This window comes from Filicampus tigris, chromosome 11 (genome assembly GCF_054856515.1).
Source record: "Filicampus tigris isolate MCC_2025a chromosome 11, RoL_Ftig_1.0, whole genome shotgun sequence".
NCBI lineage: Eukaryota > Metazoa > Chordata > Actinopteri > Syngnathiformes > Syngnathidae > Filicampus > Filicampus tigris.
In genome coordinates this window covers 21639847-21661795 of record NC_141227.1, presented here as the reverse complement: position 1 = coordinate 21661795, position 21949 = coordinate 21639847, and the positions used below count along the sequence as shown (strand labels likewise).

The window sequence follows — 21949 nt, the reverse complement described above, 5'->3', positions numbered from 1 at the left end:
ACTTAATGCGACAACTGTAAGCTGCCATTTGTTGCCGCCTGCTTTCGGGGTGACCTTTCCTGCTTTTATGGGCTGGTTCCACACTCCAAATTCTAAGCCTTAATTCCCTCCATACGCTTTTCTGAGTTATATCGTCATTTGGCTAAATAAGGTCATATCAGAATCACCTCCGGTATATTGTTAAAAGCAGAATAATTCTTTTTTTTTTTTTTACACAGTTTGGTTTGTGCGAGAGCAGGTTTACAGCTTGTTTTTATGGCGGGGCATAAATCGCTATTAAGCGGCGGCCGTTTGGTCGGCAGTTGAGTTGATGACGCTTCATTAGGAGCTTTACCGTGTTTTTTTTGTCTTTCAGAGACAGGGCAAATAGTGCTTATAAAGAACGGCGCACATTGCATTTTAAACGCCGACGGACGCAAGATCAAAAGAGAAAAGAGAGGGCGGGCATTTTCCGCGTTTCATTCATTCCCACGTCCACCTTTTGTGCTTTTCGACGTCTTTTTCATCAGCGGGGTTGTGCTCATCCCCTCATTAAAAATTGAAGGCCGTGCGAGGATGTCGAATCACTGATTTGTGTTGTCTGCCCAAGCGACTTCACATTTAGCGCGGCCGCACTGGAAAATGTCGTTGCCAAGCAATAACAACAACAACAAAAAATAAAGGAAAAAAAAAGATGTCAGATGAAAATTCATGTGGCGGACCATTTTTATGAACCAAATTCCATTTTGCGTTTGTTTGACTGACTGAAAGCCAGATGGAATGATACAAAATTTCCAAGGCTCAATAATATTTATTGTCTCCCAATGAAAAGGAGGTGCGGCCGCACAAACTGTTCATGGTCAACGCGTGTCATCGTCAAGAAGTCTTGAAACTCGTGGCACTCTTTTACAAACCACAAGACGGCTAATGAAAGGCCGTACTGCCTGTTGTCGTCGTACATGCGGGAAACCTTTACGCTGTTCTTGACACTTTGACCTTTCTGCTCCCGTGGCGATGGCGTAAGCTGAATTTTTTTTACATCGCGACGCGGCATCATCAGTGACTAGCATGCGCTAACGCAGTAAATAAGATAAGAAGGCTTTTATTGATCGCACAGTGGGGAATTTTTCACATTTTAAACAATTTCAATTTTCAGTAGTTCATAATTGCGGCTAATATTTGTTTGCAGGGTTTTTCCTGCATCAAATTGAGGTGGAGACGGCGCGATTATGATCATTCGCATGTGTGGATATGCCACTCTACCCAAATAGCCCTACACTTTTTTTTTTTTTTTTGCCATACTCACACAAACTTTGTTGTAATGTATTTTTTTTTCTTAAATCATTTTTACTAAAATACAAAATAGAATAAATAGAAACCCCATTCCATATTAAATTAGATATTCAAATGCATTGTGTGAACGCTTAAATGTCGTTGTATGCTCGATTTGTATGTGTTGCTGCGCCGTCGTTGCTAGTAGCGGTCGTTGCGCATTATGTTAGCATTAAGCTAGCAGAGCTTCGTTTTTTGTTTTGTTTTGTTTTTTGTTGTTGAACGGTTTGGTGTTTGGATATCCATTGCTTTCTTTTCTTTTGTTTTGTGTCAGTTTTGCAGTACACTTCAGATGGGAGTGACAAATAAACAGCTGGAAGCGAGCGTTGGAGTTTATTAGGAGAACTGTTGGCAGTCGGCCGAAGGGCGCGCAGCATGTTCAGGGAATAGGTTGGCGGAGGCCGCTTGGAATTTGGCGGAGGCTGCCATCTTCAAATTTGAGGAAATACTGCGGGATGGAAAAAGACTTCTGGGCCATACAACAATCGAATTAAAAACAAAGTTTGGTAGTAATCGAGCATGGCAAACAACGTATGCTTCTTTCCATTGTCACCTTGGAAAATGAAACGTGACTCATTTTTATTTTTTAACCGAATGCAAAAATGACTGGGAACAAGCATTACTCAAGATACGCACGCCCGTGTTTTTCATTTTTGATGTTAGATTTTAAAACGCCTAACGATAATGAGCCATTTTGACGCTTTTCATTTGACAACTGAAAAAAAAGGAAAAGATCGCATTTTAGACAGATTGACAGTATTTCGTCGGCCCTGGTTCATAACCTGGAAAATTTGCCGCCGTGTCGGGAAGCCGGCAAACCAGGACCCCCCCCCCCCCCCCCAGAATGAGAGCGTCTCATGCGCCGCAAGTACAGTAGATGGCAAGTCAATTGCAATCGGATAGCGGCGAGCTCTGAAAGCCTCCGCAATGTGTAATCAAAGCCGGAATGGATGCCGAGCGTGTCATGGACACGAGTGGCCGCGCTGCACATCACCCGGCAAAGCGGCGGTGCTGAAGTCTGCCAACTGCTTCCCCAAGCATCCATTAGTGGGCCAGTCAAAGCGAATTTGCTCAACACAGGACACAGCCGCCGCCCGCCTTCTTTGCTGAAACGGCATCTCGTCCGTCCAGTGCATCCGTCTTTGCCGTCCTACCCTGCACTCGGTCCCTGCCTGCACGCGGTGAGCTAACGCTGTGTCGCCATGTGTCAGGAGGCTGATATACGAGGGCTCGAATGACCCGTGCTGAAACAGCAGACCACACACACACACACACACACACACACACACACACAAACCAGTGCAGACAAAGTTGATGGATGAGAGGAATTGGGCCGGGTATTGGGGCCCGGCACAGGAAGATCCAGATGTTTTTATTTGAGATGCACTGATTTACTGGCCAATATTGTTTTCTGCTTCCTTGGCTTTGCAGTAAAGAACAATGAGTGATACCTCCGTCTGTTGATTTTCAAGACGGATATATCCTCACACGTGGTTGGCTGGGCGAAAAATATGCGAAGGCCCATAAATGCAGCGTGCCAGTAACCCGTTGATAGAAGAGAGCGTTCACGTTTTAGGTTAGTGTTTGACTTTAATAGGCAGAATCACAAATAATTCCCAGACATTTTGTTGAATTGAAGACTCTTGTGTTGTACTTCAGGTTTGAGCTACTTTACGGCTAGCTATGAAGGTGTGTCCGGTTGTTGTCACGCGCGGCCAGAAATCCAAAAGCATCAAATGTACGCTCCCCCCCCCCCCCCCCCCCCCCCCCCCCAAAAAAAAGGTTTCTCATAACTTCTGCAGCTGTCTCCTCTTGCCCGGAATGTTCTTTCCGTTGAAAAAAAAATAAAATAAGATGAGCTGATTCAGCAGAATGAGCTTTTTCGGGATGTTGCGGCTCCTCGGAGGTAACGTAAGCAAGCGAATATCTGTTTGACGCCGTGTTTGCACCTAGGACATTTTTCTAAATCCTCTTGGAGGGGTTTTTGAGCGCGTTGGAGGATGCATCTGCCAGATGACCCCATGGCAATATCCGCACGGGACCCTCCCCGTCGTCGCCCGCCACCCCCTCTTCCTGTCAGCTGACTGCCCTTGGTAAACTGTGGCGGGTTTGTCTTGTAGAATCTGGGAGGTGAACAACAAGGGAGGGCCTGTGAAGTTTTGTGTGCACGTCCCGATTTCCCGCACCAAAGAAAACGTTGGGTTGGTCTGTGCCTTCTTTGAGAGCTGACGTGAGTTTTCATGAGAAACTCATGGCATTCTGTCCCACTACCCTGTTGTGCAAGAGTCCGGCCTTCTCCCCTGTGTGTTCCAAGACATCCCAGCAGACCCTGGATGTCGTCGCAGAACTTTCGGCTCTTGTCGAATATGGTTTCTTGAGCGATAAGCCACGTTTTCACCAGGCGGTCAGTTTATGTATGTCACGTCATGGTATGGTTAGGCTAAGACCTTTGTTTCCACCGCTTCTTGCGTGAGAGTATCTTAAAAAACGTTGGGAAATGCTGCTTTATGGTGTCGGACTAACATACCCGTAAACAACTTCCATCTCTTTACTGGTATTGCCCCGGCATCTTGACATAATCCTGACAGACGTCAACCCCCCGACTAAAGTCAAGAAGGAGCTTTCCCAGCCATGTCCGACCCCGAACAACATCCTGGGAGGAAACCAGATTCCAGCTGTGGTTAGAAAAGCTCCAAAAGGAACCCCACGCGTTGGCATGTAGATAGCATCTACTGAGGAACTCCTTCCTGGCTCAGACGCACCGTGGACCCGATGGAAAACCCTGAACCGTCTGAGGACAAGAACAGGACGATCCAGGGTTGTTCTTGGGACTACAAGATTGGACCGCCCATCTTTGACTGTGGGGAAGCTGACCGCGGCGTGGTGCTCCATGGTCTCATCCGCCCTCTGCTACCCAGTCCCTGTAGCCAGAGAGACTTTGCAGAGTCCAACGCGCATGCAAAGATCTGTGTCAAGAAAGGCAAGACCGCCATATCACACCACCTTGAAGACACGAAAAGAAGAAGAATGTATCCGATAGTCGGGTTTTGTTTTGTTTTTTTGACGGGTAGGTAAAGTTGTGGTGCCGGTGTGGGTTGGACCAACTCTGATGTTGAAGCAGGTTACTTAAAAAGTTTGGAATAGGCGATTCTATGTTAAAATCAAAGTGGTTAATTGCTAACAGCGTTTGAGCCCCAATTCCGTAGCAGTTAATTGACAGTTCCAACGACGAAAGGTTCCGTCGGCCTCCGTGTCTTTGTCGTCCCCGCATTGTCCTGCCGAGAATTGGTTACGGAGGATTGTGTCCGTTTGCTGAGTGGGATTTCTTGGAAACGGGAGGCACGGAAAGGATAAGAAAAATAAATAAATTGGAGGAGGACGATGGGGGGGCGGGTTGTCTTGTCTTGTGTGGGATCAGCAGAAAACTGCGCTGAGTGTGTGTGTTTGTGGGCCGAATTTTCAATGAACTTGAGCAAACAATGTGATTCTTCTCTCATGCGTCGTCTTCAAGGCATTTGACATTGAAAACATGCTATGTCCTCATAAGCCTTTGATATCCATATCATATCAGGCTGGGACGGGGGGGGGGGGGGGGGTGCCTCGCTGTGTTCTTTGGCGTAACATCGCTCAGCCACTGTCCAGCGGACAAAAGTGGGTCAAAGTTTATTGGAGCGTCCTGTCTGAGTTGGGGGATTGGTGAGATTGCGGAGGCTTAAGGGGCTTCCTTCGTACCAGGGACCACCCTCCCGTGGTGGGGGCTTTGCTATCCTATATCAAGAAGACTCAAGTGATTGCAAATCGTCAGTTAGAGGTTTGTCAGTGAAATGTTTACAAATGTATTTCGGTGACAGATTAATTGCTCCAATCGGTCATACACAATTGGTTAAACTTCAGATAACCCATACAGCCTTCTCCTGAATAATCACAATTAGCTATTTGTGACGTAGGTTTAAAGCGGAAGTCAACTAGGGGATGTTTCTTTTTCGCATTCTGTTTGATGCTCTTTTTTTTCTTTTTTTTTTTTTTTTTGCGGGCGCTGAATGTTCGTCCAGTTTCTCCAATGTATGTTTTTCTTTCGTAGATGATGTCGTTGCTATGGTGTCTTTCGGATGCACAAGTTGCCGCCCTAGTTTCTGATATGGTTTTTACTGCAGTATGCATTTGATGTTTTTTCAAGATACGTCGGATGGGTTCCGTACTTCCTCTGACGTATGGAAGTGTTACGATGTCCTTGTTTTCACTGTCGGTGATTTATTTTGTTTTTCGTCTTTCTTGCTTTTTACCGTTGCCGGTTCTGTCTGGCTTGTCGTCTGTCGACTTTTGAGAAAATGAAAGGCTTTTCGTCTGGAAAAATACGGTGCGATCGAGTGTTAATTGAGAAGGAGGAGTACATCTCTGAAACATATGGTCTCTGAAGTCTCCATATCGAGGATTTTAATCCAGCGTGGATATTCTGGAACGTCTCGCCCGTCGGTATCAAATTCAGTTCTTCCAATTACACGACGACCCACTCTTGAACACAGCCACCAAAACCCTTTGAGATGAATGAACCCAAGGTCGTTTTAACACCAACTACATCTGCTGACCCTTTTGCGATCCAAGCATACCTCCGCGGATTACAACCGGGACGTGTCCCGTGATGAGCGGCGGGGGGTCACACGGTGTGGGGTTCGAGTCGAAAGAGCAACGGATATTTGTCATCTGCTGCATAAGGGAGCTCAGATGTTATCTTGGATACGTGGAAGAGCTTCAATACGCCGAGAAGCGGCCGTAGATCAACCTGATGTCGGTGGAGAAGAAATAGAAGAGGGGGGGGGGGGGGGGCAGTGGATGAAATGAGGGCCGTGTCATGCCGTCTCAGTTTTAGGCGCGGGGTTGGGGAAGGGATTAGAATCACTTACATAACACTCACCCCTTCCAATCTCCTCTCTTTAACTAGCCCCCCCCCCCCCCCCCCTCCCCCTCCCCCCTCCTGCCCGCTGCTTTCTCACAAGACCACAAGGTTGCTTTTGACCTGATTGTTAGTCTACCGCAGTGTTAGACAACCTTTATAGAGCCTAAGCACATATTTTACACGAGGGGGGAAAAAAAAACGTCACGGCACAATGCCAAACAAAAATGTCACAAAAAGTGGATACTTAGTTTAATTATGGACATTATGCCACCTAGCGGAAGAGCGTGTAATTGTTCTGTTCACAGCCATATATATATATATATATATATATATATATATTTATATATATATATTTTTTTTTCAAACCCCAGAAAAAAAACGAGTATTCAGTTTACTGAGCTGCTATGACCGTTGTCTTCCGTGTCTATTCCGTGTTTATTCCGTTGTCTATTCCGTGTTTATTCCGCGTTTATGTATTGGGGTTGTCGCTGTCACATCTTGTCGGATTATTTTATGGAATCATCAAGTCATTAGGTGCAATTAGTGCTGTAACACCCTTGCATATGTGGCAAGTCACACCCAACACATGAGTGCTGTGCGTGAAACCTTGTTTTCGTGCTTTCGGCCAAAGCAATAACAGGATCGGTTTGGCGCGGATCAGTTCCGAAGTAGCTGAAAGAAGAAGTAAAACCCCCAAATTTTCTTTACGATGATATGTTCTATGCAGTCCCATTGGTCTAAACTTGATATTCTGATTAATATTGTGTTTGTGGAATACGGATGAAAAACATTTCAGTTGACGGCAAGGGACAAAATGGCCGCCGTGAGATGGACAAAAACGGGTGGATTTTGCTGCTGAACTAATATTCCACAAACGCAATTGCACTCAACATTTTTACTCAAAAATGCGGCGGCGCATTCAACATATTATTCTAGATAAAATGTGGGGGTTGGCTTTGTCTTTCATTTCGACAAAAGTGCTGCCATATTGGGACATCCACAGCCAATTACAGCGCAGTATTAAACCTTTTAGGGTGGCGCCAAATTACTTGCGGACTTTTGTGTTTGTTTTCGGAGCTGTTGAAGGAATGCAAGACGACTTTGGAAGGGTGAGTGTTTGTGTTTGTAAAGCGAGCAGAGCATCAGCTGTGAAGAAAATAAACAAAAATCTGCAAGAGAAAAAAGAGGGAATAAGGAGGAAAAAAAGGGGAGGGGGGGGTGGGGTAGTGTTGAGGCTGGATGAGATAGTCTATTTATAGTTTATCCCCGCTGCTGGGTTAGACCGCCTGGCCCAACGCAGCACAGCTCAGCATCCATGTCAGTCCTCGTGTCAGTCTACATTAGCTTTGCGCGCACACACACACACACACACGAACACACACGATTACTCCGAGGGCGTAAAAACGCCGGTCACGCAAACGTGGGAGCGCTGACCTTTGCCACTCAGATGTGAGTTAAAAGAACCCACGCGGTGTTTGTGCGCCGCCGCGCGCGTGTGTGTGTGTGTGCGTGCGTGCGAGAAGACGATGCCGCGCAACATCAGCGCCTCATCTTCACCGAGAAGCAAAATTACGGAAAGGTTCACTTTTCCGTGGGAATATAAACCAGCAGGTTACAAAACTGACGGATGGATCTAAATAGTGAACTTAGATATGGCTGCGGATGCTAGGGCTGCTCGATTATGGGAAAAAAAATATGAATCATGATTGTTTTGGTAATAGTTGAAATCACGATCATTCAAACGATCATTCATTCTAATTAAATATGCAAGTTAGTTTTGGACCAAACAAAATGTATAAAATAAATAAATAACGTATCATTTCTTTGTGTTAAAAAAACATTAATAATCGTTTTTTCCGATTATGCCAATTTTGTTATCGTGGAGTGTAATAAATCGTAATTGTCATTGAATTTCGATTAATTGCACAGCCCTATAGCGGAAACTATATTTTGGCGTGATTCTGATTCGAGCAACCGGATTTCACGCAACTTGACTCACAAGCACCCCAACTTTTTGGTTGGGGGTTTTGTGTTACAAGCCGAAATTTCAGACACGCCGCAACACCCCATCAACAACGCACATCAAGAACGTACACAATTCGGAACCTGCGGAGACGCAGGAAATGACCTGACGACGAGACAAAGGCGAGTCGTGTCTCCTTACTGAACTTTTTCCACTTCAAGCAGCAAGCTACTCCCTTTCACCCCTTTCTTGTCCACAATCACTTTAAAGCCAGAAACGCCCGTAAAGCTCCAGCCAAAGGTGAACGTCTCCCCCTTGCGAGTCACCACGAACCCATGTTGCATAAATGACCGTCTTCATCCGTTTGATGACTCAGCGCAAGCAAACCATCTTCAGGATCAAAAGCATTAGCTAGCATGCTAGCCGAGCGACGACCTTCCCGATGGCGAGTTGGCCGAGCGGCGCCGGAAAAGCCGTGTCCGCCGCCGTAAGTAGTATTCAAGTGTTAAACAGCTTCTGTTTAAGTCGGTCGCTCATGACACGGCGGCGACACACACACACACACACACACACACAGGTGACACACTCTCGTGCGCTCCGGTCGCCCACGTATTGGACAGAATGTCATCGATTGGCGCACATGCACGTGGAACGCCGTCTGCTTCCCATCCCGAGCTTGTGCCACGTCGCTTCCTCCAAGACTGAAAATGGGATGATTTTTCCACGCGTTTTGGGGACACGGTCAACACGTGTGTGTGTGTGTGTGTGTGTGACTGGCACTCACGGGGGGGGGGGGGCAAACGTGACTTGGCTACGGCTGAATAGTCATGGGCAGCCGCCACTGAAGTCATTTTCAAGTCGTCTGTGTTGAAAGCTCCTCCGAGCCAGCGCAGGCAGACGCTGACAGATGCCGCAGTTGAGCGTGCGTAACAGCCCCATGGCAACTTCATCTGTCCGTTTCATTTGCTTTTTGAGCCCAGGCGTCTGTTCGTAGAAAAGTGTTTGGGAGGGGAGGATAAAAAAAGCTCCAGACAGAGAAAACGGAAGAGATACGAAGGCACGCGAGCAGCTAGACCGGAGAAGCATGAAAGGCGAACAGGAAGCTTTTGACAACGGGGGAAAAAAAAAAAAAAAAGCGCCAATGGAAACGCGCCAGGCGCCTTTCTTGCGAGATTGTTTGTATTTCTCCCATCTCTCTTAATTCTACCGAACGGTCACCTTTTGCTCCCCCGCCCGCCTGCCAACGTCTGGCAGATTTCCCACTGAAGACCCTCGTTAGTCATCTGCTGTCTGAACATGCAAAATGGTTCTCTTTCCAAAAGCGATTTTTCACAGTCTAGCTTTATTTTGGGCTATAAAAGCAGACTTTTATCTCGTCTAATCCGGCCACCAAGATGGAAGATGACTTGGAGGTTGGAAGAGAAGAATGGCGTACAGTATTTCCGTAAACACTGGCTGGGGGGGGGGGATTATTTACTTAACTGAGGAACACTGCGTCAATGAAGTAGCTTTACAGTGATGCCTTGACATCCCTGTTGAAATTGTTGTTGTGGTTTCCTGTGTAAAGTTTGCAGATTCTCCCTGTGCTTGCATTGGTGTTGGGGCCTGACCCCTTAAACGGGAAGTCGACCCAAACATATTTTTTCCAGAATATGTTCTATGCAGGCCCACTAGTTGAAACAAAGCATTCTGTTAAATATTTCATTTGTGGAATATGAGTTAAGCAGTAAAATCCACCCGCTTTTATTCATCTGAGGGGGCGGCCATTTTGTCACTTCTGTCGACTGAAAATGACATCACAGTGTCTCAGGGCTCGGATATAGACCAATCATGGTCGAGCTACAGAAAACAGGTGATTGGTCGTTACCTGAGCCCTGAGTAGTTGTGATGTCATTTTCAGTCGACAGAAGTGACAAAATGGCTAAAAACGGATGGATTAACTCTTTTCCCACAAACGCAATATTTATCAGGATGTCGTGTTTCAACTAGTGGGCCTGCATAGAACATATTCTTGAAAAAAAAATGTTTGGATTGACTTCCCTTTGAAAGAACTAGTCAACCCAAAATTGAGGATAATATGCTGTATGCGCCTCCACTAGTCCAAACACGAGATTTTGATTCATATCGTGTTAGTGGAATATGAGTTAAGCAGCAAAATCCACCCGTTTTTAGCCATGTCAGGGGGCGGCCATTTTGTCACTTTCTGTCGACTGAAAATGACATCACAGTTGCTCAGGGATCAGGTAACGACCAATCACGGCTCGCCTGTATTTCTTACCTGATTTTCAGTTGACACAAAGTGGTAAAATGCCCCCCCCCCCCCCACCCCCTCCGACATGGACAAGAACGGGTGACTTTTGCTGCTTAACTCATATTCCACAAATGCAACATGAACATGTGAAAACTGATCCCGAACGTTGGACATTCTCTCTCTTTTATGCTCTCTTTCCTCCTGGCTGGCGCTTATTGCCATGGTCACCGCAAAATCCCGTCAAATAGGAAAAAAATCTGTAGCATAACATTCTAGGTAAAGTGACTCCACAAAAATTGAACAGGGATACGTTGAATCACGGCTGCAGTGCTCAGAATTTCGCCCTCTAGTGGCTCAAGATGAAAATGCACCAATCCTGACTGCCATTTCTTGTTCAGTGTGTGCTAACCAGACGGGAGTGAAATATAACCTGCAGATAGATCCGTCAGAGCTCCCACACATCTTTTTTTCCTTACCGCCAAGACGAATGGCTCTCATTAATCACGGCCGTTTGTCTTGTGTTGCAAGTTTGGAGGTCAGCGATTAAAAGCCTGTTCTCGGCGCAGTTGCCAACCCTGAGCTCGACGCTCATTCTCTCTCTTTCAAAGGATCACATTTGCGTTCTCTCCTCCGCTTTGCTTCTTCCGATGACTCGGGCGTCGTCTGTCACCTAATCCCCGACGAATAAAAGTCAGCAATTGAAGCAGCAAATCACGTTTTACGTACGCGCGCTTACACAATGTGTGCAGGCTGGAAAAGTGGGCCAAGCATCACACGGGGCAAATTATGACAACAAAGAAGCTTTGCCTTTTTATTTATTTTCTTTCCACGTCACAGCAAACAGCCGCGGAATACATTTTGAGATTCTTGCTAATGTCAATGTAGAAATAGGACACCCACACTACTGTAATGCGGTTGATTGTTTGGTGGTGATTGCTCATCAATCATGTTTTGACTCATTTGAAACCAAATTAAATAATCGGACCAAAAACTTGTGGTTTTGATTTCTGTTTTTTTTTTTTTTTTTTTAAACTTTTATTTTTACTTGACTGTGTAATGTTAAAAAAAAGCTTTAACTTTATTACAATACACTTTTTAAACACATTTGAATACCCCAAAATTGTAAGCATAAAATGTATAGAAAATGTTGCGTGTGTGTTCAATAAACGGTTGAAAATTGCATCAGTGACTTTGGTTCTCCTCTCCCACATGCGAAGGCCTTACAGTAAGTAAGCATACTGTTAATAAACTAGGACTGCTCGATGACGAAAAAAATATTAATTATGATTATTTTGGTAATAATTGAAATCACGATTATTCAAACAATCATTATTTTGGGGTAGAAAACAAGAAAATGTTTTTAAACGTAAAAAATATAAAGACAAATATATGTAAGTAAGTTCCCTTTGGACCCACAAAATTGATCAAATTGGTTATCTTAAAATTTTTTTAAAAAAGGTGAAAATTTATGATTTCCATGTGTAAACAAACAAAGTGCGTTGCAACAAAATTGATAAAATTAGCTGTAATAAAATTTAAAAAAAGGTGTACATTTCCTTGTGTAAACAAAGTGCGTTGGACACAAATGAATTTTAATAATAGTTTTTTACGATTATGCCGATTTTGTAATCCTGGAGTGTCATAATCGGAATTGTAATTGAATTTTGATTAATTGCACAGCCCTACGCCTAAAAAAAAAAAAAAAAAAAAAAAAGCACTGGGACGTGAACAGTAAAAACTCAGAATGTAATTTATGCCCCGTTGTGAGACCTTGAAGCCAAACACGCAACCTCCTTGGAGGAGGTAATGATCGCTCCATCTCCTTGGCACAGGTTCAGTCCTGCCTGTTTGATTGACAGCTCCCACTTTCTCCTTCAACCCTCCACTGGCAGGACGGAGCGGCATAGCTCTGCAAAATGACGGAACACAGTAAAGGCCTCTGCTAACCTTGTACAGTACGTGTGACCCGCGCAAGCGTCTGCGATACGCCCCGAACGAGCGGCGAAACCTTGGTGACCGCCGACGATGGCGGCGGATACTCGCTGTAAGCGCGGTGACCGCTGTGAGGGCATATGCTGCCACGGTGGTGTAATCTATCCAACGCTAGGATTAATAGTCTCACTCTAATCCGCACCCGTGGGTGTTCCCATCAGACCCTCAAGCAGGCACAAGGTTAGGCGTGTTTTGCTCCAAGAGTCACTTTGATAAACAATGCGACGCTTGCATCGCTTCATTGATTATTCAACACATCTCAATAAATGGAATCGCAAACCTTCCAAGATTTTTTTTCACCCCAAGAGACCCCAAAATCAATACTCGAATCGCATCGCTTAGTAGTGCGGCCCGGGCAAAAGAAACCCAGCAATCAGAAGGTCAGAATTTATGGGGACTTGATGCTCAAAATCTAAATGATCTGTCCAATCAATCAATCAATCAATCAATCAATCAATCAATCACTGTGCTACCTGTCTACTATTGGGAAATGTTGAACAAAAAGTGAAAAAAAAAAAAAAAAATCCATCCCGAAAAATGCTTTGGACTTTTGAGCTAACAAATGCCAATGAAAAAACATTTGTGGAGTTGTTCAAATCATCTTACAAATTATCGCCAGGCGGGGGCGGTATTACCCCCTCGCAATCCGCGCCGAGACTCTGCTTACATAATCGTTGTGCTTTTCGTGTGCCCGCAGGCTAGCGGCTGGTCAGAGGAGGCCCAGAAATGAGCTCCGACCTGGGATGAGTCCGTCTGCCATCACTGTGTCTCCGCCGCACCTGCAGGAGGAGCAATTTAAGCAACAGGGTGAGGAAAAGAAAAGAATCAAATCGGAGGAAGCTCCCTGCGTACTGGGTCTTCGATCAAAACGCACACAGGCACACGTTTAGGAATCTTGGGCTTTGTGGATAACATTTCAATTCTCATGGTTCAGCTGATTTGTTCTCAGGGTTTTTAATTGCGTTGTCTTTGTGTAACGAAATAAGTTGCTTCAGAATGCTTCCAGAAAACAGAGATTTTTTTGGAGACTCCTGACAGCAATCAAATTCAGGGACAGTTGTAAGAGCTAAGCGTTACTAATTATTGTTTGAAATAATTGATTCATCTGTTGATTATTCTGGGTGATTCATCGATGAATCGGATATCAGTTATATTCTAAGTTGGATTTTCTTCACTATTACTTTCTTAACTATTCCATCTTAGCATTGTATTTACATACAATACACATTTAAAAAAAAACGAACTCTGGTTAGTTTTGCATTTTGCACTCCAAATATGAGGTGAAAACAACTCAACAAACAAAAATTGTGTTCCCCAGTGTAATCAGTCTACTTTCATGGAAGACAGCGGAAATTGGAGAACCTTTACTGTTGACAAGTTGAAATGATGAGCATTTGAACAATTTCAAATTCAAATTGCCCTCTAAAAACGATTAGGTTAATTTGATCAGCGATTAATAGTTGATTCATTGATTCACCGTCACACCTCTAGACAATTGTGCGCAAACTATCGTGAGGTGGTTTTTTTTTCATCTGAATTGTCACCCAAATGTCAGCCATATATCACAATCTCTGCGTGAGTTGTGTATTGATGGGAAATCTTTGGCCTCTGTCCTTGAAGAAGTCATCGAAAGGGGGATCGGGTTTGGGTATGCGTGTCAAGTTGGAGAGGTCAGGGATTCACAGCTGAGCGGCCGTCTGACACAAAATCACATTTCCTCTCTCCGTGAGCTCGCTTTTCACCTCGCCGCACCTCCGTTTCAATGCGTTTCCCGCTCACAATCTACGGCCCAGAGTTTGTTTATGTTTGAGCCTCCTGCGGGCCATGCGACACTGCGCCTTTATCGTCTTTTTTTGTGGGGGGGGGGGGGGGGAATTCTGTTTCTGCGAAATGAGATAAGCGTGCGCGGACAGCAACAACACAGCAGCAGCTGTCTCCGGATCGTCGTTCCGGCGTTTCCCCATCACAGGCATCCTTGTTTGCTCTTGTCCAGGCCCAGCTGCCCCCGTCCCTCAGTAGACCGGGACGACTTGCACCGCCTGTATTGACACGCTCCCTCTCATAATACAAATGGCTCACTCGCCCTCATTTTTGCTCTGAATTCAACCCCTCCGCAATATTTTGGACCGTAAAAAAGTGAGCGTTGATTTGTGTCATTAGGATTGTAGCTAAGCATCCCCACGTAGCCTTGTAGCATTTCTACTACCTCACTTTTAGCGACAAGCCAACACGCCCCGTAAACAGTTGGGCCAAATAAGAAAAAAAAAAGACGCACTGTATTGTATAAAGAGTGACTGTAAACGAATAAACTGGTTTCATAAAATGTAATTACTGTACGTTTGGACAAGCCAAATGTCATAACAACTGTTGTGTTGTAAGTGTCGCGTAGCCTAATGAGTGATGTCAGGAGCTTAAAGAGGGAAGTCATGTCAGGGGGCGGCCATTTTGTCACTTTTGTTGACTGAAGATGACATCACCGAGCCTCAGGTAACGACCAATCACGGCTCAGCTTCGGAAAACAGGTCAGCCGTGATTGGTCGTTAGCAGAGCCCCGGGTAGTTGTGATGTCATTTCAGTCGACAGAGGTGACAAAATGGCCGCCCCCAGAGATGGCTAAAAAGGTAGCTGCTTAACTTTTATTCCACAAACGCAATATTAATCAGAATGCCGTGTTTAGACTAGCATGCCTGCACAGAACATTTTCCTGAAAAAAATATGTTTGGGTTGACTTCCTGCTTTTAGTGCGGTTGGCCCAATGTGGCCAGTTAGTCTGCGTGTGAGCACCTGGGCAGGAGGTTGCGGCCTACCTTGAAACGTCAACTTTTTCCAGTGCTACCAAAATATATTGTGTGATCTGGCCCAACCCTCCAGAACCGACCACCTGCGACCCGTAATTCATTGCTGTAATTGGGCCAGGTGTGAGTTAGATTAGAAATTCTGCAACGTACATGCCCGGTAGCAAGTGTAGCAGCCGAGAAAGAAGTTTCTTGAGTTTTGGCGAGTAATACAGTACTCCGCTGTGTCTCTTTTTTTTTTTTTTTTTTTTTTTTTGTCTTCATGGGTAGTTTCACGATTCCACTTAAGGTATTATTAGCATCTGTTGCTGGTTAGTTTACAAGGCTGGAAAGAAAATGACAAAACCGAATCCATTTTCATGTCCAAAACTATTTGTTTCTCCCTTTTCATAATAACGGTGTTTTTGCTCGAGGGCCCTTGGGCTGTTACATATGTTTTCCAATAAGTGTGCACTTTTATTCCGAGACATATGCCAACAAAGGCATATGTTGGGGAGGGATTTTTTTTTTTTTTTTTACATGATCGCTGTCATACTGTACACTTTTGTCTTTACGCGTTGCGATGCCGAAAATCAAACGCGCGCGCGCGCGCGCACACGCAGGCGTGCGAGGCTCAAAAGCTTTTCCGTGTCACTCCTCATGGCGAGGTGGCCGCTGTTAATGGCAGCAAAGTGCAGATGGGGAGAGCCGAAGTGAACTTTCTTCTCACTTGTTGACCGCCGAGGGACTCGCGGGGAGTCCAATAAAGTTTAAGTAAAAAATTCAAGTGGAAAACCGGCGCGCACACACTTACACGTCTGCTCTTGTCCAGCATTACTCGGCTCTTACTGGTTGTCCACTTTGGCACGCAACAAGACTCAGCAGTGTGTGTGTGTGTGTGTGTGTGTGCGCGTGTGTGTGTGTGCGTGTGATCTGTAAATAGCCTGATGCTGAAACAGTTGGTGCATTAATCACGTGCATTAGCAGGAGTCAACCTCATTTCAGCATCCCAACGGTGGATCAGGTTGCAAAAAAGCCTCGACGTGTGCTTCTTTTCTCTGCGCATCTTTGCCCGAAAGACATTTGAGCATTTGTTCGTTATCAAGGATATGCGGCTCAAAGTCCATGTTCAGCACACTTGTAGAAAAAAAAAAAAAAACAACAGTTTTACTAGTAACGTTTTTCCATGGCTGCCTTCCACTACTGTATGACATTTCTGCAAGCTACTAGGACAATTTTGGTATACTAGTAGGTCAGCTACGTTACTAGCGAGGCAAAAATACTAGTGGGTGTTTTGGTGCTACTAGTGCATGACACCTAGCTACTAGTTGGGCCTAGTGGTGTTACTAATGTAGCATAGTAATGTTTTAATTGCGTACTAGTAGGCCGAAAGTGTGACTAGTAGCGGGGGAAAAAAAAATGTTTCCAAGAAGAGACAGTCGCTCTACTAGTGCGGTAAGTCGTCTCAGTCGTGAGGACCAAAGGGCCCACTAGCACACGGACGTTAGTCCGCATCTCAAGGATATCGAGTAATTACTGAAAACGTCTTTACATATTTTCACCGGCAACTACGGTTTGCTTGCGAGGGCGGTTAGTTGCCCTCGCTCACCTCCGCACGCGCGATCAAACGTGACGTAATTTATCCCACGTGGGTCCATCAAACCGTGAAGCTCATCATCACCTTATTAATGTTAATAATTTCACCACAGAGTGTCGGGTGCTGATGATTGGATGGAAAGTGGGTGGGGAGGGGCTGTGCGGAGGGGGGGGGGGTTGGTTGGCTCGCCTGTATTCGTGCACAACCTCCCAAAAAACTGATAAATAAAAGACACAATGCTCACAATCCTAGGCAAGAGTGGGTAGAAAGAGAGGTAGGTCCAAAAAGGGGAAGGGAAATTGGAAGGGGGGGGGGTGTTAAAAGATGGAAACAAGAGGAAGAAGAGGGGGGGGGGGGGTTAATGTTAGACAAAAGTGAGGGAGGGAGCGGGAGGAGTGAGGGTGGGCGGGTGTTGTTGGAGGCGGTGCTAAAGCAGACAAGCGAGGAGGGAGCGCAGAGAGGAGAACAGGAGAGCAAAAGAAAAGAGGGGCGTCCGTTTTGAAAAGTGTCAGGACATGAAGAAGCGGCGGAGCGGCGCAAAGGTGAGGCCGGCGCCGCCGGGAAGACGTTGAGACGGCAGCGCCCGCAGCCGCCGGACCCATTTGGACGCACTTTTTTTTTTTTTTTTCTTGCCCAAAAGGAGCCGAGATCCAAGTGGAGGCAGAGATGCCAGGCTCTCACGGGGGTGAGTGTTTGCATAATGTCACGGCTGTGTAGCGTGTGCGCCTCGCGAATGCTCCAAAGTCAGCATCCTGCCGTTTTTGGCCTCATTCGCACGGAGGCAAAAAGTTAGGCGAGACGCTTGAACGCCAAAAGTTAGCTTGGCAGCAGCGCTCAGACATTCCGAATGGACTTAACGCCACTGGAAGCTTCAATCAGATCGCATCTCTGACATTCAATAATGAATGCTGGAAAGTAAAAGCAGCAGCTGGATGCTTGGCTCAGCTGCTCAGCAACTTTTCATTGGAGGGGACCTTTGAACTCCAAACGGACGATAACGGACATTTTGGCCATTGGTTTGTGTGTTGCGAGTGCTTCGGAGCCCGAAATGGTAACAAACTCAAACGTTAGCACGTTTTCTACACCGCCTTTCTGTAATTTCTCAACCTGTATTGCGCTAAGGCAGATATTTAACATGAGAAAAATCTTAAAACAAAAATGTGACAAAAAGTTGGATACACGCGATAGTTATGTGCTTTCTGCCTTCTAATAGAAGGTCATTTAATTGTTCTGCCTGTCATGTTATGTTGCTGGCAACATATCATGCAAACAAAGTGGTTATGAAAAGTCTACACACCCCTGTGGGAAAAAAAATCAGACCGAGATAAAGAATTTCAAAACTTTTAACACAGTTAGTGTGACCCGGTAAAACCGAATTGTAAAGGAAAAGAACAATAATAATAAAGGAAATGAAAAGCCTACCAGAACAGCTCAACTTTATTCTGGGTTATTCGGTGGCACTTCAAATGGTGGCTCGTGTTTGCTGACTCCCATTTAACATGAGTTTGAAGCTAATTGGTTAATTCCGAACACAGCCGCATCCCCAGTTTGTAAACAAGTGACTGTAACTGAGTGAACTAACTGTAACTTAATAAAGACATCAAAATGAAGTGACTGGAAAAGCCTACTAGAACATCTGGACTTTATTTGGGATTAACCCATTCACTGCCATTGACGTATTTATTTGTCCTTTCACACTCCACCCATTCAATCCCAGGGATTTATTTATATATATATTTTTTTTAAATTTTTCAAATGTTAGGGTAAAAGAGGTTTTGAAAATGTCTGGCAGTGAATGAGTTAAAAAGATTTTTAAAAAAACAAACAAAAAAAAAAGAAGCACAACTAATTTCCACATTCTAGCAGGTGACTGGGACAAAAATCGCCTACAACGTCTTTTGCTTAGCACAAGATGTCACCAAAAGCTAGTAAAGATCTTCGTTGGAGTTTACATATATCATATATTTGTACGCTTCGTTTATTCAACTTGTCCGAAGACACCCGTCATAAAGAAAACTACATTTACAATTATAATTTCATCAACCCGTTATGCTACTTATCGCAGCATACACAGCAAGCATGCTAACCTGTTTTCTGGGTTTGCTCGTGTGATGTTTTGAGGCTTTTGCTGTTCGGGTTACAGGTCACGTTAATGATGGGAAATGTTCATCTCGGTGTCTTTTGGCTACGAGATAGCAAGTGACTTGTTTGTCAGTAGTTGTTATAAATTATCCCGACTGTACAAACATCACCATTAAAAGTGATGTTGTGGAATGAGGAGCTTTCTGCGCTGCTCATTAGAGTCTGTTGAGCTATTGATTCGAAATTTCAGCCTTGAAGGACCCCCCCCCCCCAAAAAAAAAAAAAAAAAAAAGAAGCTGGTTTAGCTTACCCTCAGACTGTTGGCCTGTAGGAGGATGTTATTCCATCTGCGCACATACCACACATTGAAGATAAGAAGGCTCAACACACGCTTCAATCGAGCTGTATCAGAACTTGTCGTGTTTCTTTCGGCAATGAATCGCTTTGACACACACTCCAGTGTGTGTGTGTGTGTGTGTGTGTGTGTGTGTGATTACAAGAGCGCTCGCGTGCCCCTGGCCACAGATCTTGGTATGTCAGCAGATATGTTTCTAGACGCCAGAGCGTGCCCTCCACTCTTTGTAGTAGTCACGGTGACGCGTTGACATTTTCCCGCGAGCCAAGGCCCGTCGTTAAGTGGCTCGGCGCGAACGCGGCCGCCATAAATGGCCAGGTGCTGGCGAGCTGACGTAACGTTGAAATGGAAAATGCGGAGGGTGATGAGGTTTGAATCAGAACAAGGCGGGTTACCTCATCCCCTGCGAGCAAAACCGGTGAGGTCAACGTGCGCCGCGGGGTCGCGCGGAACCCTTTTGTCCCCTCCACCCTGACCGCGCTGACTCATATATGGACACGGCACAGGGCAGGCTTCAAGGTTGATCTTTTCTTTTTTTTTTTGCACTCCTCCTCCTCCTCCTCCTCCTCATCTCCCCGTTGTCCTCAGATCCACGTTTTCTCCGAGGCTCCCGTTGAGCTCAACTTCACGAGCCAGGTGTTTATGTAAGCCTAGCACGGGAGACCGAGAGCAAGCGGAGACGGCGAGAGATTAGCAGAAGTGGGCCTGGCTTCTCTTCGCTTTTGCTGAATGAGACTTTTCCAAAACCGGTCCCCCCACCCCCCCACCTCCCCCCTCCTTCCTCGTCCTCCTCCTCCAGCTTTCTCCTCTTTACCAAGCGAGGCGCATTCGAAGCGGCGTCGGTACGCATATGTCGGATATTTTCTTAGATGAGCACAAGTGAATTATACATCAAGGCCGGCGCAGTTGAACTGAGGCGTAGCTGCTTATGCAATAGCGATGTCGTTTAGCGCCGCTCGCTGCCTCAACAAGCGTTAGCTCGCTGCAACATCTTTGCTGGGGGGGGGGGAAAAAACAAAACAAAAAAAACAACAACAGAGTCTGGGTGAAAACGACACGTGATAAGTAAATGAGTAAAGCGGTCACGGCCCACCCCCCACACTTCCACTCGAAAAAGCGGGGGAGTTTAACAGGCCTTTTTCTCTCTCGTCTCTGTGTTGTGCCGAAACAATGGCGTTCCGCTGCGCATAGAGCCAGAGGCTGCAGGGGGTCAAGCAAGGGAAGTTTGGGACGGAAAACTTCTTTGCTGCGCCTTTTTACGCAGCCTGTAAAAGCTGGATTGTTTTTACCGTTTTTTTTTTTTTTTTTTTTTTTTTTCAGTCGTTGTTTTCTATCGACGACATAGAATAGAGGAAGTCTATTCAGCCATTGTATTTTTTTTTTTCTTCTTTTTTTTCATACCGCTTATCCTCATTAGGGTCACGCCTATCCTAGCTGACTTTGGGATAAAGAGACAGAAAGCCAACCTCACTCACATTCATAGCGCCACTGAGTGCGAACTAAATCCACGCCTGCCGGCACTGAAATCAGGCGAGTGAACTGCTACACCATGAGTGGCTAACGTTGATATGGACACAGTTTCTTTAATCCGATCAGAGTTCGGATTCAAATTTGTGATGTTTTCACGTTTAGGACTTGCGTGTTATTTTGACATGCGCAGATTGACCAAATATACCGGAAATAGTATTAGAAGAAGAAGAAGAAGCCGTCGCGACCGTGTCAACAAAACAGGGCGTCGTCCAATTCTACTTGAAGCATTAGCGTTATTTCGCGTATTTTTCCCGTTTGGGCTGTTACGTCGAGTTAACTTCCAAACGGAGCTGCAATGTATCCAGTTCAGTCTTGCGCCCGCCATGGCTTTCGCTCGCTCTATTTCTACTAGCTTCTGGGAATAACGGAAATGTGTATACTGGCGTCTCAGACGTGCACGGTAAAGACGGTTTATTTCGGAATAAGTGTTCTTATGTGTGCCGATCGGATTATCAATCGACATAAACCACCCCTCTCGTTTGGAATAAAATCTTGATCGTAATGGGCTTGATCGGGTCAGAATATTCCAAATGGGGTGTGTTCCTGAAGCATTTTTACTCCGATCCGACTTTTATTCCGAATAAATGTGTCAATGTAAACATAGCCAGTGACTCGGACTCAGAGCGACTGAGTCGACCCAGCAATTTTCCATCTTTCAAGCTAGTGAGCTGCAATAGTAAGGTGTTTTTTTTGCAAAAAAAAAAAACAACGACCATGTATAGTAAGGCATTTTTTTGCAAAAAAAATGACCATGTATAGTAAGGCTAGTAGGGTGGGTTTTTTTGCGAAAAAAAACAACCATGTATACATAGTAAGGCTATAGTAAGCCGTTTATTTTGTGAAAAAAAGGACCATGTATCGTAAAGGTTTTTTTTGGGGGGCGAAAAAAAAACGAGCATGTATAGTAAGGCGTTTTTGCCAAAAAGACGACCATGTACAGTAAAGTTTTTTTTTTTTTTTTTGCGTAAAAAAAATGACCATGTATAATAAGGCTATATATTAAGGCGTTTTTCTTCCTGAAAATAACAACCAAATATAGTAAGGCGTTTTTGCCAAAAAGACGACCATGTATAGTAAGGTTTTATTTTATTTATTTTTTTTGCGAAAAGAACGACCATGTATAATCAGGCGTTTTCTTGGACAGGCCCAGTCAGGCAGACTCGCTGCGTCGACCGCGTGAAAGTTGGTCGTTTTTATCCC

General features: G+C 45.1%; 1 protein-coding gene across 2 annotated transcripts in view; it reads left to right on the top strand.

Moving 5' to 3' along the window:
• The window catches only part of lzts2a (leucine zipper, putative tumor suppressor 2a), a 42155-nt gene that overhangs the window by 3356 nt on the left and 16850 nt on the right, over positions 1-21949 (top strand). The window contains exon 2 of one of the 2 annotated variants that reach the window (XM_086045643.1): positions 13109-13218. The gene's annotated coding sequence lies outside the window, so the exon portion shown is untranslated. Of the gene's footprint in view, positions 1-13108; positions 13219-17211; positions 17468-21949 lie in introns of those variants that run through there. The other variant, XM_086045644.1, reaches the window with a different exon arrangement.